Genomic DNA, 13,380 nt, shown 5'->3' with positions numbered 1-13,380 from the left:
CATCAACCCAGGCCACCACCGAGGTCTGGCTGCGTCTCCCCATGCACCCCCTGCCCGAGCAGGCAGCGGGGCTCGGCCCCGTCCCCTCTGCCCCCAGCAGTGCCCATGTCACAGCCGGCCATGAAGCAAGGAACCGGACAGCCACACGCTGCTGGCCAGGCCTACATGCTGCGTCTTTAAGGAAACTGCCAGCTGGTCCCTGTTACACGGGCTGACGGCCTTTAGCAATAACACGGAGTGAACACTGTGCAGAGCCAGCTGATAGCTGAAATACTTCCTCCCTAAAGCAAAATGATGCTTTTTGATTTTTCCCACCAGAAATTTCATTGCAATTAAACAATCAATCAATCAAACAACAACAAAAGCAATTCACAAAAATGGATTTAATTGAAACTGCTTTTTTTCCAAAAAGCCCCAATCACATATATCTCACAGCAAAAATAAATAAATAAATAAATAAATAAATAAATACAATAAAAAATCAGTGAGCTCCAGTTCAGCTTCATTAGTCAAAATATCTGTTTTACACTTTGCAGAAGATGGTTAGCATTTCCAGACTCTCAGCTTTGTTCATAGTTTATTATTATTATTACCATTTCCTTCTCTTTCAGTGTTTAAGTTCTCCTCCTAGCTGATAATATATGAGCTCTGGGGCCAGCAATTAAGATAAAAAGGGGAAATTACAGCAAGTAGCCTGGATAAAAACGTGCTTGCTCTGCATGAAGTAAATGTTCACCTTTTCCTATTCCAGTTGAAATACATGTGAAGAATACGGTGCCAATCAGTCTTCCACTTTGTTCGGTAGGAGCTGCACTCCTCCAGACACGCAAGGAGCCGCTCACGCATAGCATTGCAAGGACAGTTTAATTGCACTTCTTCTGGCATATGTTTTGATAAGTAGCTGCAAGCATGAGGCACCCTGGCCAGGCTGCTCTGTGGCTGGATAAGAAAATAAGCTGCTAGTGCACAGCGTCCTTCCCGCACCCACAGCTGTGCTGGGCATCCCACAGGGAGCATCCCCGTCCCCAGCCCCGTCCCCGTCCCCGTCCCAGAGCAAGGCAGGGGCTGCCAGGGCGATGCTGTGCGGCCATGCCTGGGCGGGAGGAGCTGGCAGCACTGCTGTGGGCACAGCTGCCCTGTGCCCTGGGGAATTGTGCATTCATGTCCATGCTGCCATCCCCTTGTGGCTAGGGTGCCAGGTCACGCATCAGCGGGGCAGCCAGCAGAGCAGGAGCCAGCAGCGGCCGTGGTGCTGCCCCGTGCCTGCTCCCGGGTAACGCGCAGTGCATCCTGCTGCCCGCCTGCACCCCGAGGCAGCACGCCCCAGTATAGAACTGGCCGGGGCCTGCACAGCCACAGATGTTATGCATGGGCACAAAACGATCCAGCCAAAGGTTTTCTTTTTATTCCAGCCAAACTATTTGTTTAAATCTTCTGCATAAGTGAATTCCAGAGAGATACAATACTCTGTGGGAACGTTTCATTTATTGGTTCTGCATGTACTGACCTTCCAATTTGTACGTGGCCTCTTGAAAAATACTTTGGTTAATTATTATTATTACTACTGGATCACTGAAAAAGTGTTGAATTTTAACCATTGGGTTTAACTGAAAATGAAGAGTAACGCAAAACCTTGAAAAATTACATGGATCTTCAGCGTGAGTCTTTCAAAGAATTATTTGAAAATCAACTTAAAAACATATTATGCTGTCTTAGCTTGCTTTGATCTTTTAATTCAATTGATTTGTCCTTGGAAATCAATAGACCACTAAGAAAAAAGATCAATATGCCATATATAGTTATATTTTCCTCATCTAGTGTAGAATATGTGAATAAAAATAACTATCAAGACCACCAGCCAGGTGGAAAATTCTGTTCATTTTATCTCTGCAGTGAAAGCTGAAGTTTCAAACACATTCAGAAATATGAAAAATTCACCTCTGTTATGTTTAATCTTCTTCAGCGGTAATATCATGTACAAGAAAAATATAAAAGGCAGCTTCAGTGTAATTGACTCCCCAGCTGGCAGAGCATGGGCTTGCTGACTTCACTGAAACGAGGTTCATTCTTTGTCTGCATTGCACTCACAGCACAGTAATAAAACCTGTCCTTGACATCTATCATCAACCAACATCTGATGACACACGTACTGTAGGAAAAAAAAAAAAAAAAAAAAAAAGCAAAACCAAAGAAAACACACTGTGGGAATAGAAATGTTGTTTTTGCAGAGTTACATTGTTTAGAAGGAGGGAATGTGGTACTGAGATATGCTTACAGTGATAAGAAAGTTTAGCAGGCGACCTAGTAAAATGCAGACAACCAGTCTCCTTAGGACAATTAGGTGAAAATCATGGTGTTAAGTCAAGTCAGATAAGTGAAGAAACATTACCACTTCAAACAGTAAAAATGTCAAAAGAAATTTGAAATTTAACAGGCCGGCAACTGAAGGCCATGCATTGTTTGTGAAGCATCAGATAGATTGTGAACCTGGATTACCCACTCAGTGGGGAAACAGGGGAGGGTCCTGCCATCAAAAGGTATATAAACTGTGTTTTGGAACTAGTAGATGCGCTCTCTCCTGCTTGTGGGGCGCCCGCCATTGCAATCGCGAATAAATTACTACTTCACTGAGATCCTCGCCTGAGCCTAAGTTATTGGCTACGGAGTGTTTCTCACAATTTGGGGGCTCGTCCGGGATCCAGTCACCTACTGGGGAGCCCCACCGCCGCAGCAGCAGGAAGGCATGCCCCGCTGATTTCAGCGGTCCTGTGCATCGACGGTGGCGGTTCTGTGGAAAGCTGACAGAGGGCCCGAGACTGGTTAAAGAGGCAGGATCCGTGAAGTAGTGGGGAAAGGAAGAAGGTAGGCACTCCGGGTTTTTAAGAATCGATCCGGTAACTCTGTGCACAGACCAAGGTAAGAAATATTAAGTATTGCCTTGGGGGTCGGGTATCTGGTGTATGGTAAGCCCTTGCACGGGGAAGTGCTGGCACTACACCAGGGGAATCTGGTGTACGGTAATCCTTGCACGGGTAAGTGCTTGGAAGTACACCAGGGAATCTGGTAAACTCAGGTGTGCGGTAACGCTGGCACGGGGAAGTGCTTGGCGGTACACCCCCATCTTTCAGTACGTTAGTGTGTGGTAAACTGCAGAAGGGAAATTTCTGTAGCACATACTGGCGAGGGTTAGGAAAGATGGGAAGTACGAGTTCCAGGGAATCTGGTAAACTCATAGGTGTGCGGTAACGCTTGCATGGGGAAGTGCTTGGCGGTACACCCCCATTTTTCAGTACGTTGGTGTGTGGTACACTGCAGAAGGGAAATTTCTGTAGCACATACTGGCGAGGGTTAGGAAAAATGGGAAAATATGAGTTCCAGGGGACAGGGAGATATCCCTGGGGGAGTGCCTACTAATAGTTCTTCCTGAAGAATGATAAGAAATTGGAAACATAATCCCAAAATTAGAGGGATTGTAAAAGAAAAATAATTTTAAAAAAAGGTTAAATATTGTGTATCAGTCTGGACAAAAGAACCAATTAAGGAAACAGCAGTATTTTGGCCAAAATACGGGTCTGATGAAAATTCAGGCTTTAAATTTATGTGTAAACAAGAAGATTCCTTTTTTTTAGAGAAGGAGCCAAGTCATGCTCCCTATAATCTTAATATTGAACTGGTGACAGCAGCAGTCACTCCAGGAAGGGAGACAGGGGCTGTAATTAACACTGTCCCTAAAGAAGGATCGTACTCTAGGTTCTGGCAAGAATTAGAACAAGGTAGAAGAGATATTGAGAATTTTGCCTTCCCTGATACTAACAGTACTAACAATAACTGTGTATCCTCTTAGGTGAACTACCCCCCCCCCTCCTTACCAGCAGAGAGGTTAAGACTTTTAGAAGGAGAGGAAGTCTTTATTCAAGGACCCCAACAGCCTAGTTGAACAATTAGACCAGTTCCTACGACCTGATTTATACTCTTGGGGGAGGGAATTATGTCTGTAAGTATGTTGTTTACAGGGAAAGAAACGGGAATGATCAGGAGGAGAGCTGCTATACAAGAATGGGAAAGAGCTCATCCTCCAGGACCAGGGGTAATACCGGCAGGGCAGAAATACCCACTTGCCAATCCTGGCTGGAATAATAATAGTGTGCAACACAGAAATCATATGAGAGACTTGGGGTCAGAATGAGAAAGTACTTGGGGATGAGACCTGAGGACCCAGTATCCCAAGGGCTCTTGAAAGTTCATTGTGTGATTAAAGCCTGGCAAAATACACAGAAAATGCTTCAGAAGGTGGGGGGATGTAGTGAACAGTCACTGGGGGACCCTCCTGTGGGAGGCCCTGGAGGTGTGTGTCCAGAGGGGAGATAAGAAGGAAAAAAAAAAAAAAAAAAAAAAAGTGAAACTAATGGTATTGACAGTGCAGCGGGTAGTGAAGCAGAGGGTTGGAGAAAGAGGAAAAAATCTTCAGGGGGAGTCAGGGCCAGGATGGAAAGGAGAGGAAGAGAGATGAAGGAATGGCAGGCAAAGAAGGCTGCCTGTGTTGTGGCCTGAGTCCTAGCAGAGACAGGCTTTGATAAGATGTTTTAAGTGTGGCCAGGCTGGCCACTTCGAATAGGAATATCTGGAGTGGAAGAAGGAAGAAAGAAGGAAAATGGCATGAAATATACTATATTGATATGTTGTTTCAGTATCTTGGAGGGAAAAGGTATGGAATTAAGTTGGACCCTGACTGAGCCTTTGGTACTGGTATTAGAAAAGTACAGGCTGGAGAAAGATAAAGGAAGTGTTAAAAGGGTTGCTGAAGGTGTTAAAGGTGTGGCATGTAGTATTTAACAGAGCTGTTTGAAATTGAATGAGCAGGGAAAGGTGATGTAGGCATTATCTAAGTAACAGTCTAGAAGTTTTGGTATATTTGCTGTGGTGTTTGGTCAGCTTCCCAAGCATCGGGGAGGGGGGAACAGCCTGCTCCACCAGGGCCTCTCCAGCGGCCGCAGGGGGGCTTCGGCTCCAGCGCCTGGAGCGCCTCCTCCCCCTCCTTCTGCACTGACTTTGGTGTCTGCGGGGGGGTTTCTCGCTCTCCCAGCTGCTGTTGAGCAGCAGGCTTTTGTTTCTTTGTTTGTTTGTTTTCGTGGATGTGCTCTCACAGAGGCACGGACTGTATTGCTCATGGCTTGGCTCTGGGCAGCAGTGAGCCCCTTAGGGGCCGGATGAAATTGTCCCTTACCTGCCACGGGGAGGCTTCTGGGTTTTTCTCACGGGGGCTGCCACTGCAGTTTCCTACCCCCCCCACTCACAGCCCCCGAACCTTGCCATCAAACCCAATACACTGGGGAGCAGCTAGGTCATTACTGACTTGTAAAGTATCAGGGATTAAATTAACTAATGAAACCCTAAAAAGTGATGGGGGTAGAAGGGGTTGGGATAACAGTGCCACTTTTGGGGGATACCAAGCTGAGACTAGGGGATAAAATGATCGCTAGGTAATTGTTGTATGTACCCAAGGCAGGAACTAACTTGTTGAGAAGGAATTTGATGATTAAATTGGGCATTCAAATAGTAAATTGTTAGACTGAAATAACAGTGTTATTAATGGAGTGCTCTCAGACCCTGAGAGCAAACATATATTCACCTCTGACTGGAAAGACCCTGAAATGGGGGCGGAAGCAACAATATAGGTGGACAATTTTACCTCAGGGCTATACAGGGCCACCTATCTATTTGGGTAAGTTCTAAAAAAAAAAAAAAAAAAAAAAAAAAAAAAAGACTTTGGAGCAATTACAACCTCCCGAGGAGGTATTAATGTTAACAAATATGTGGATCGTTTTCTATTGTCAGGACAGGAGAAAAGAGTTGTGAAGAAAGCTACTAACAAGCTATTCAACTTTCTGGGAAAGCAGGGCTTGGGAGTATTAAAAAAAAAAAATAAATAAATTACAATATGGAGAAAGAGAAGTCAGGTATTTAAGGCATCTAATGTCTGAAGGAAAACAGAATAAATGCAGAGAGGATTCAGGGAATTGTTGAAAATTAAGAAAGAACTAAAAGTTTTAAAAAGATTTTTTTAAGGAATCAGGAGCCATGAAGTCTGAAGGAAAATGGATACTCCCTAATGGGAGAGAAATGCTGAATAAAGTGATAATGAGGCAAATATTAACTGTTTTACATCAAAAGAGTCATTGGGAAGTGCAAGCAATGTGTGATGTTGTGCTAAGAAAGTATGTCTGTGTAGGAATATACACTTTAGGGAAGCACATATGTAGAGGATGTACCATATGTCAAAAGGTAAATAAAAAGGTCTTCTGTAACCCATCTAGAGGGGGACGGGAGCCAGGGCTTTGACCTTTCCAAAGTATACAGGTAGACTTTACTGAGTTACTTGTTTGTTCTAATTGACCATGTGACTGGATGGGTGTAAAGCTTTACTGCAAGGGTTAAAGCAGGCCTTAGCGATTGAGTGGGATTTTCACAGCCCCTGGCACCCCTCCTCTTCTGGGAAGGTGGAGCGAATGAATCAGACATTAAAGAAGCAATTAACTAAACTAGTGTTAGAAACCCAACTTCCTTGGGTAAAATGCTTACTCCTACAGGTTTAAACAGCACCAAGAAAGGATACAGGAATTTTACCATATGAGATGCTGTTCAGATTGCCCTATCTGGACAGAAGGGATGAGATACCACAATTCAAAACAAGAGACTTTTCTTAAGAACTGTATTCTGGGGTTGTTCTGTTCTTTGTCATTTCTCAGGACCTGTGGGTTGTGGGCTCAAACCCCACCTTTGGAATTTCCCATTCACCACCATCACCCAGGAAACCGGGTCCTGATTTGGACCTGGAAAGAGTCAACTCCGGCCTGAATGGGAAGGACAATTACTAACCACTGAAACAGCCGTAAGAACTGCGGAAAAAGGTTGGACTCACTATACTCGAGTGAAGGCATCCGTCGACGCTAGTACCTGGGATGCTGTTCCTACAAAAGACTTGTTGGAAGTTGAAATTGAAGAGAAAAATCTCATAGTGGACTCTGAGCAGGATAAGAGCTTACAATTGTAAACTAACCTTTTATTTTCACAGGTAACTAACGTCTGTGACTTGTGATTGAGAGAAAGAACAGACCTATAGCGAATTGCAGTGCTCCCAAGGGGGGGTTGTTATAGTAGTAGTGTACATCTTATTTTTTGTATTGATAATTATTTGGAAACCTAAGGTTTAAAAATAATGACAGGGAAAAAAATGATTACTAATTTTGTTTTTAGTGATTCTAGGCCTCAGAGAAGGCCTTGGTCAATTGGCAACTTGCAAAAGGCATGACCAGATAATAGCAAAAACGGGATACCCCATCAAAATACGGGTGACTGTGACAGAGGGTTATGTACCACATTCTGTCACGTTTGATGTTTGTGAGGTGTTAGCTTGTGGAGATTTAAATGCCCAATGACAATTGAGCAGAGAGAACCAATAACTGAGAGAGACCCAACAGCCAGATTGAGAATACTGTATGGAAACAATCCTCTATTGCCATCAGAGAAAGGGAGAAACTCAAGGAGAAAACAGGAGAGAAAACAGGAGGCCCTCTGAAATGTGTCAGTTCAAACAAGGTATGGGGATGTGAATGCCTGGATAGAATGGGTCAAATATACCATCCAGAGTCTCAACCGTAGCTACTGCTATGCTTGTGCCTCGGGATGACCGATTGCCCAGATAGTGCCCTTCCCATGGGGGTGGACCAAAGACTCCCAAGGGATGCGATATATGATTGCATTGTACCAAGAAAAGACTGCCTGGGGAAATGAGGCCTGTAAGTCTCTCTTTGCTGTTCCTTGCATGATAACAATATCGCGGTTCCCCCTGCATTCTCTACAGCTATAGGTAACCATACAGCTTGCCTCTCACGGCAGGGTGTGAGTGCTACCTGGCATCTGGGAGAATTTGGCTTGTGCTATCAAGGACTTGATGGGAAACTGCTCAAGACTAGAGATCCCCAGGGCAGATCTCTGGTGGTACGGTGGAGGGGAGATCTTACGGTCCACCCTACCATCTAATTGGGAAGGCACTTGCGCACTTGTTCAATTAGCTATACCCTTCACCCTGGCATTTGAAAGAAAAACATCACAAATACCCAGAAGTAAAAGAGGCTTAGGAATATCATTTGATGATAGAGTATATATAGATTCTATTGGGGTACCTAGAGGAGTTCCAGATGAACATAAAGCCAGAAATCAAATTGCTGCAGGGTTTGAGTCACTGTTCTGGTGGGTAACAATCAATAAAAATGTGGATTGGATTAATTATTTCTATTATAATCAGCAGAGATTCATCAATTATACCAAGGATGCAATGAGAGGAATCGCTGAACAACTAGATGCCATCAGCAAAATGGCTTGGGAAAACAGGATAGCATTAGATATGATGCTCGCAGAGGAAGTAGGTGTGTTTGTGTGTGTAATACTGAGCAACCATTGTTGCACTCTTATACCCAACAATAGTGTCCCAGATGGCTCGGTAACAAGAGCATTGCAAGGGCTTACCACCCTTGCCAGTGAATTGGCAAAAAAAAAAATAAAAAAATAAAATAAAAAAAAAAAAATAGGCATATTTGCAACATTGATCGTAGTTGTAGGAGTTTTGACAGCCATTGGTTGCTGCATTATCCCCTGTGTAAGAGGACTAGTACAGTGGTTAACTGAAATCGCACTATTGAAACAAATGACCATGGAGCTAACACCTTACTCAGATAAGGAGATAATGAGGAGATGGAAAGCAAAGAAGAAGAAGTCTATCAAATTGCACCTTAGAGAAAGGTTTTGCAAAAATCAACAGTTTATAAAAAAAGAAAAGGGGGGAATTGTGGGAATAGAAATGTTGTTTTTGCAGAGTTACATTGTTTAGAAGGAGGGAATGTGGTACTGAGATATGCTTACAGTGATAAGAAAGTTTAGCAGGCGACCTAGTAAAATGCAGACAACCAGTCTCCTTAGGACAATTAGGTGAAAATCATGGTGTTAAGTCAAGTCAGATAAGTGAAGAAACATTACCACTTCAAACAGTAAAAATGTCAAAAGAAATTTGAAATTTAACAGGCCGGCAACTGAAGGCCATGCATTGTTTGTGAAGCATCAGATAGATTGTGAACCTGGATTACCCACTCAGTGGGGAAACAGGGGAGGGTCCTGCCATCAAAAGGTATATAAACTGTGTTTTGGAACTAGTAGATGCGCTCTCTCCTGCTTGTGGGGCGCCCGCCATTGCAATCGCGAATAAATTACTACTTCACTGAGATCCTCGCCTGAGCCTAAGTTATTGGCTACGGAGTGTTTCTCACAACACACACACACAAAAACTGACAACAACGACGACAGAAACCACACCACAACTGGTGCTGAATACTCCAAGTGCAAGTGAGAACAGCAGTGCACGGGGCTGGGTTTTGAGCAAAGACTACGTAAAAGATTATGAGTCCGATGGCCATGATGAGTCAGGTGAGCTCCAGCCCGTGCAGAGCAATGCCACGGTGACCGAAATGAGACACAAGGCAGCAGCAGGAGGCCGTGGAGCTGGCAGCTTCCCCAGAAACAGACCCGTCACCGACCTCTGCTGAGAGCCTTGAGCAGCGACGCAGTCCCGTGCTCTGGAACAGAAGGCAGAAAGGAAGAGCCTAATAACTGCCACGTAGCAAGGTACAGCAGTAAGGAGCCTCATCTGCAGCCCCTTGGCCAGCACGTCTGCTGAGCAGTGCCCTGCCGTGCTCAGCAAGTGTGCAGGGGGGCGCAGGGGCGATGTTTGGGGACGGTTCAGGGAAATCCTCTGTGGCACATGTGCCATCCATGACCGCTGTAACACAGCCGGGGCACCGCATGTGGGGGAGCAGGGTCAGGGCTCAAAACTGCTAAAATTTCCGTTCTTTTTGCATTGTTCTGAAACCGTATGTATGTTTTTGTACCTTGGCACTAAGATGCTCTCGCTCCAAGCTCACACAAACACATATGTGGCTGAGCGTGCTGGGAGTGATTGCGTGCGTTTCTAGTGCGTGGACCTGGTGCCTTTTATGTTTTGTTTACACGTATTGCCATTAGCAAAAATTAATCATAATGCAAGCAAATAGTGTAGCCTCACAGTCCCTGTGCTGCTGGCTGTGTTGGCTACTCTGACTGTTCTTGCCAGAAAACCTTTCTTTTGATGTCCTTTGAAACCACATCCTTTAAACAGCAGTATTTTTGTTAGAGCTATAGGTCACATCACACTCCTACAGCTGAGACATTTAAAATTTAATTTCAGGCTTCAAGAGAAACTTTAATTGCAAATCCATGTGCTTTAATCAAGATATACCTGGAAACTATCTTGTAAAAAACAAGATCTGCAGTTTTCTCCCCAGGCTTTCAATACTCGCTGTACGTGTCCGCAAATATGTAGTGTTTGGGAATAGTTGTTGCTACCACTGAAAATAAAAACCACCGTGTATTTGGCCACCACATACCCATAGCTAAATATAACATCTGACGGAGAACTGTAACAAACAAGGTGGGTTATGGCACAGGATAACCAAGAGACAAATCAACCTTATCTATAAATAAACAAACAAACAAAGGCAGCCACTGTCCTTTCCCAGCTCCCACAGACTATTCCAAGACAGGCATTTCTTTGAGTGGCTGCAGAACCTGCAGAAAAAATAAAAACAGTTTCAAGCTGCCCATTATGCAGGGGCACGGGCAAAGCCGTGTGCCCTGGGGCCCGGGCAAAGCCGTGTGCCCCGGGGCCGTGCCCCCGGCAGGTCCTGGCTGTGCCCAGGCGGGCACCCAGCGCTGCTCCCCGCTGCACGGGCTCAGGAAATGGGAGCAAAGAGAGGACAGGACAGGCCCCAGGGGTGGCTGCCAGCACCTGGGGGTGCCTGGGGACCCCGATCTCTCCCCCCAGTGTGGCAGCTCCCAGCAGCATTGTGTCTGGGGCTGGTGGCAGGGAGGGGATGGGGACGGGGCTGTAGGACCATGCTGCCCGATGGGGCGCCTCCATCCCTGCTCAGCAGCCAGCAGGCAGGAGGTCTTCTGGGGAGCCGATGACAGGGTATTTTCCACCTCCTGGCAGCCGCCAAGCACTTACTGACTGATAGGGCCAGCTGCTGCCAGATAACACAGGCGCAGGCCAGGAGCGAAGCCGCGTCCTGTCCAGCCGCAGGGGCAGAGGTGGGGGCATGGGGCAGGGTCAGAGCTCACCTCTGCGGGCACCAGGGGAAGCTTTTCCCTGAGGGCTTGGTTCTTGAGCACGAGCCTAAGGCAGAGTGAGTGAAAACCAACAGAATGTAAATCTCTGATCTGGACGGTAGAGCTTGTTTTGTCTGCTTACGGGAAGGCAGGGAAATCATTTCATCGGCTGCCACAGAGGCAGTGCTCACCCCGTGTGCATCGGGAGCACTTTTCCCATGAGAGCCTTTGAACTCAGGCTGCGTTAGGCACCCGAAGCATTCCCCATTCTGGAAGCAGTTGCCAGAGCTGGCATTTACCTTGCAGCCCCAGAGATGCAATTTCTAACCCCGTCTCCTTCTCTGGGGCAATGCCCAGCAATACCCAGCAAAACAGGCTGCGGGGTCCCGCAGAGCGTGCATGGACCTGCCGCTGCCCCGGGTCACCTGCCTAGGTGGGGGGGAGAAAACCTTCTGCAGCTGCTCCGATGGAGAGAGGGCCTTGGAGGCTGCTAGAGCTGATGTTGTGCTCTGGGGAACAACCCTCTGCATGCTGAAGGCTTCCCCACTGCCTCCTCTGAGTCAGCCGAGTCATCTGATGGCAGTCAGATGCTACCAATATTTTTAGATGGACCAATTATGCATTAGTTCAGGACTTAGCAGTGGCAAAGCATTCGCATGTGCTTTAAATGCCTGTTACAGTGCAGATTTTCTCCTGGGTAAGTTTTCAAGCCATATATGTCAGCTATGCATTGTGTTAGCGAGGTCTCTCCAAACCCTCCATTTCAATTACTCTAACAAGAACAAAAGCTTTAAATTCCCAAGGCAGACGAGAACTTGCAGTGCTCTCAGGTGCCTGTGCTTTGTGCTCATCTTCCTTATGGGGCATTAACAGCATCGCGCATATCCTGAGGTACAAATCTGGGGACTCTCTCAGGCCTGTGCCTTGATCCGTGCTTTTTACTCCATTTCTAAGAAGTAAATACTTGCTTTCCCTGTGCTCATTCCCTAGCTGTAGCCAGGTCTGTGGTGTGCATCAAGGAGACAAGGAAGGCAGCTGTGGGTGCCTCCCAGGGCCGCTGCTGCAGAGCAAGGACGTGGAGCTGGACAGCAGCACCCTCTGCCCAGCGCCACAGTGGCTCCTCTGCTCACAGCCACCCTGTGCTGCCCCTCACAGCCCCTGCCTGCCCCTTGCAGCCCCCCCACACCACCCCTGGCAGCCCCTGCCTGCCCCCGGACGCGCCCTGCAGACCCTCTGGCTGTACCCAGCACCCTGCCACGTCCCCCTGCCAGCAAGCAGCCCAGGCACAGAAATTGCTGGCCCACTGCCAAAGAGCACAAACTCCAGAGGCAAAATGAGATGGCAAAGCCTCCTTCTGATGAGAGTATTGGGAATTGTGGCTTGTAACCCCCTCCCATCCATGGAAGGAGATGGAGCACACCCCGCAACATCAGGTTATTTCTGAACGGCGCTTTCAGGGCTGTCAAATCCTGCACCAAATGCTCACTTCTCCCACGTGCTTTTATGGCACTGAAGTATAATAGGTGCTAACAAAAAACACAGTGCTTAAACAATTCGACTATAAATCTCTTCTGCTTTCAATTGCTCAGCTTTCGTCCCCTGTCATAATTATTTATAGTTTTCTGCACTGAGTTCCTGGACAGATGAAACCTCAACATCTAAAGGGGAAAAAAATAGCAGAAAATAAAATAGAAGCAAAAAAATAAAAATTCCATGGATTTTCTATATGCATCATAAAGAGACAAAACAAGCATATGCCCATTTTCATCACCCTGGCAAGTCGCCCTGCCCTGCCTGCTCACTCCTCACGCCCCGTGCCACCCACCAGCTGGGCTCCCAGCTCCTGCCTGCCCCGCACCCTTCAGCTCCGCCATCCACTTAAAGTCAACAGTGACTCAGTCCGGGGGTGGACACGGTGCTGGGAGGGAGCCCCGAGATCAAACTGTGGTGCAGAGCGGTGAAGGCAGCCCAGGGCTCCCTGTTCCATGGTGCAGGTTATGCCAGAACCGACCCCTGGGCACCGACCCCCCATGGTAGCGCTGCGCTGGGGGCTCGACCCTGTGTGAACCGCAGCCCACTGAGGAAGCGAAACGCTTGTATGATTACAGACCACTAATAAACCATCCCTTGTCTGGAGATCATTATTTCTGGTGGTTTAAGCGTGAGCGCTGCACAGCCGCAGGTTTT

General features: G+C 46.8%; 1 long non-coding RNA gene across 1 annotated transcript; it reads left to right on the top strand.

The window, feature by feature from the left end:
* Positions 1-2,202: 2,202 nt before the first annotated feature.
* On the top strand, positions 2,203-9,275 carry LOC140002762 (uncharacterized). Its single transcript, XR_011810198.1, has 2 exons — positions 2,203-2,916; positions 6,747-9,275. It is a non-coding gene; the product is annotated as an uncharacterized lncRNA (long non-coding RNA).
* Positions 9,276-13,380: the final 4,105 nt, after the last annotated feature.

Source organism: Anas platyrhynchos, chromosome 6 (genome assembly GCF_047663525.1).
Source record: "Anas platyrhynchos isolate ZD024472 breed Pekin duck chromosome 6, IASCAAS_PekinDuck_T2T, whole genome shotgun sequence".
Taxonomy (NCBI): Eukaryota; Metazoa; Chordata; class Aves; order Anseriformes; family Anatidae; genus Anas; species Anas platyrhynchos.
The sequence above is the reverse complement of the archived record's forward strand: the minus strand, read 5'-3'. Positions and strand labels throughout refer to the sequence as shown.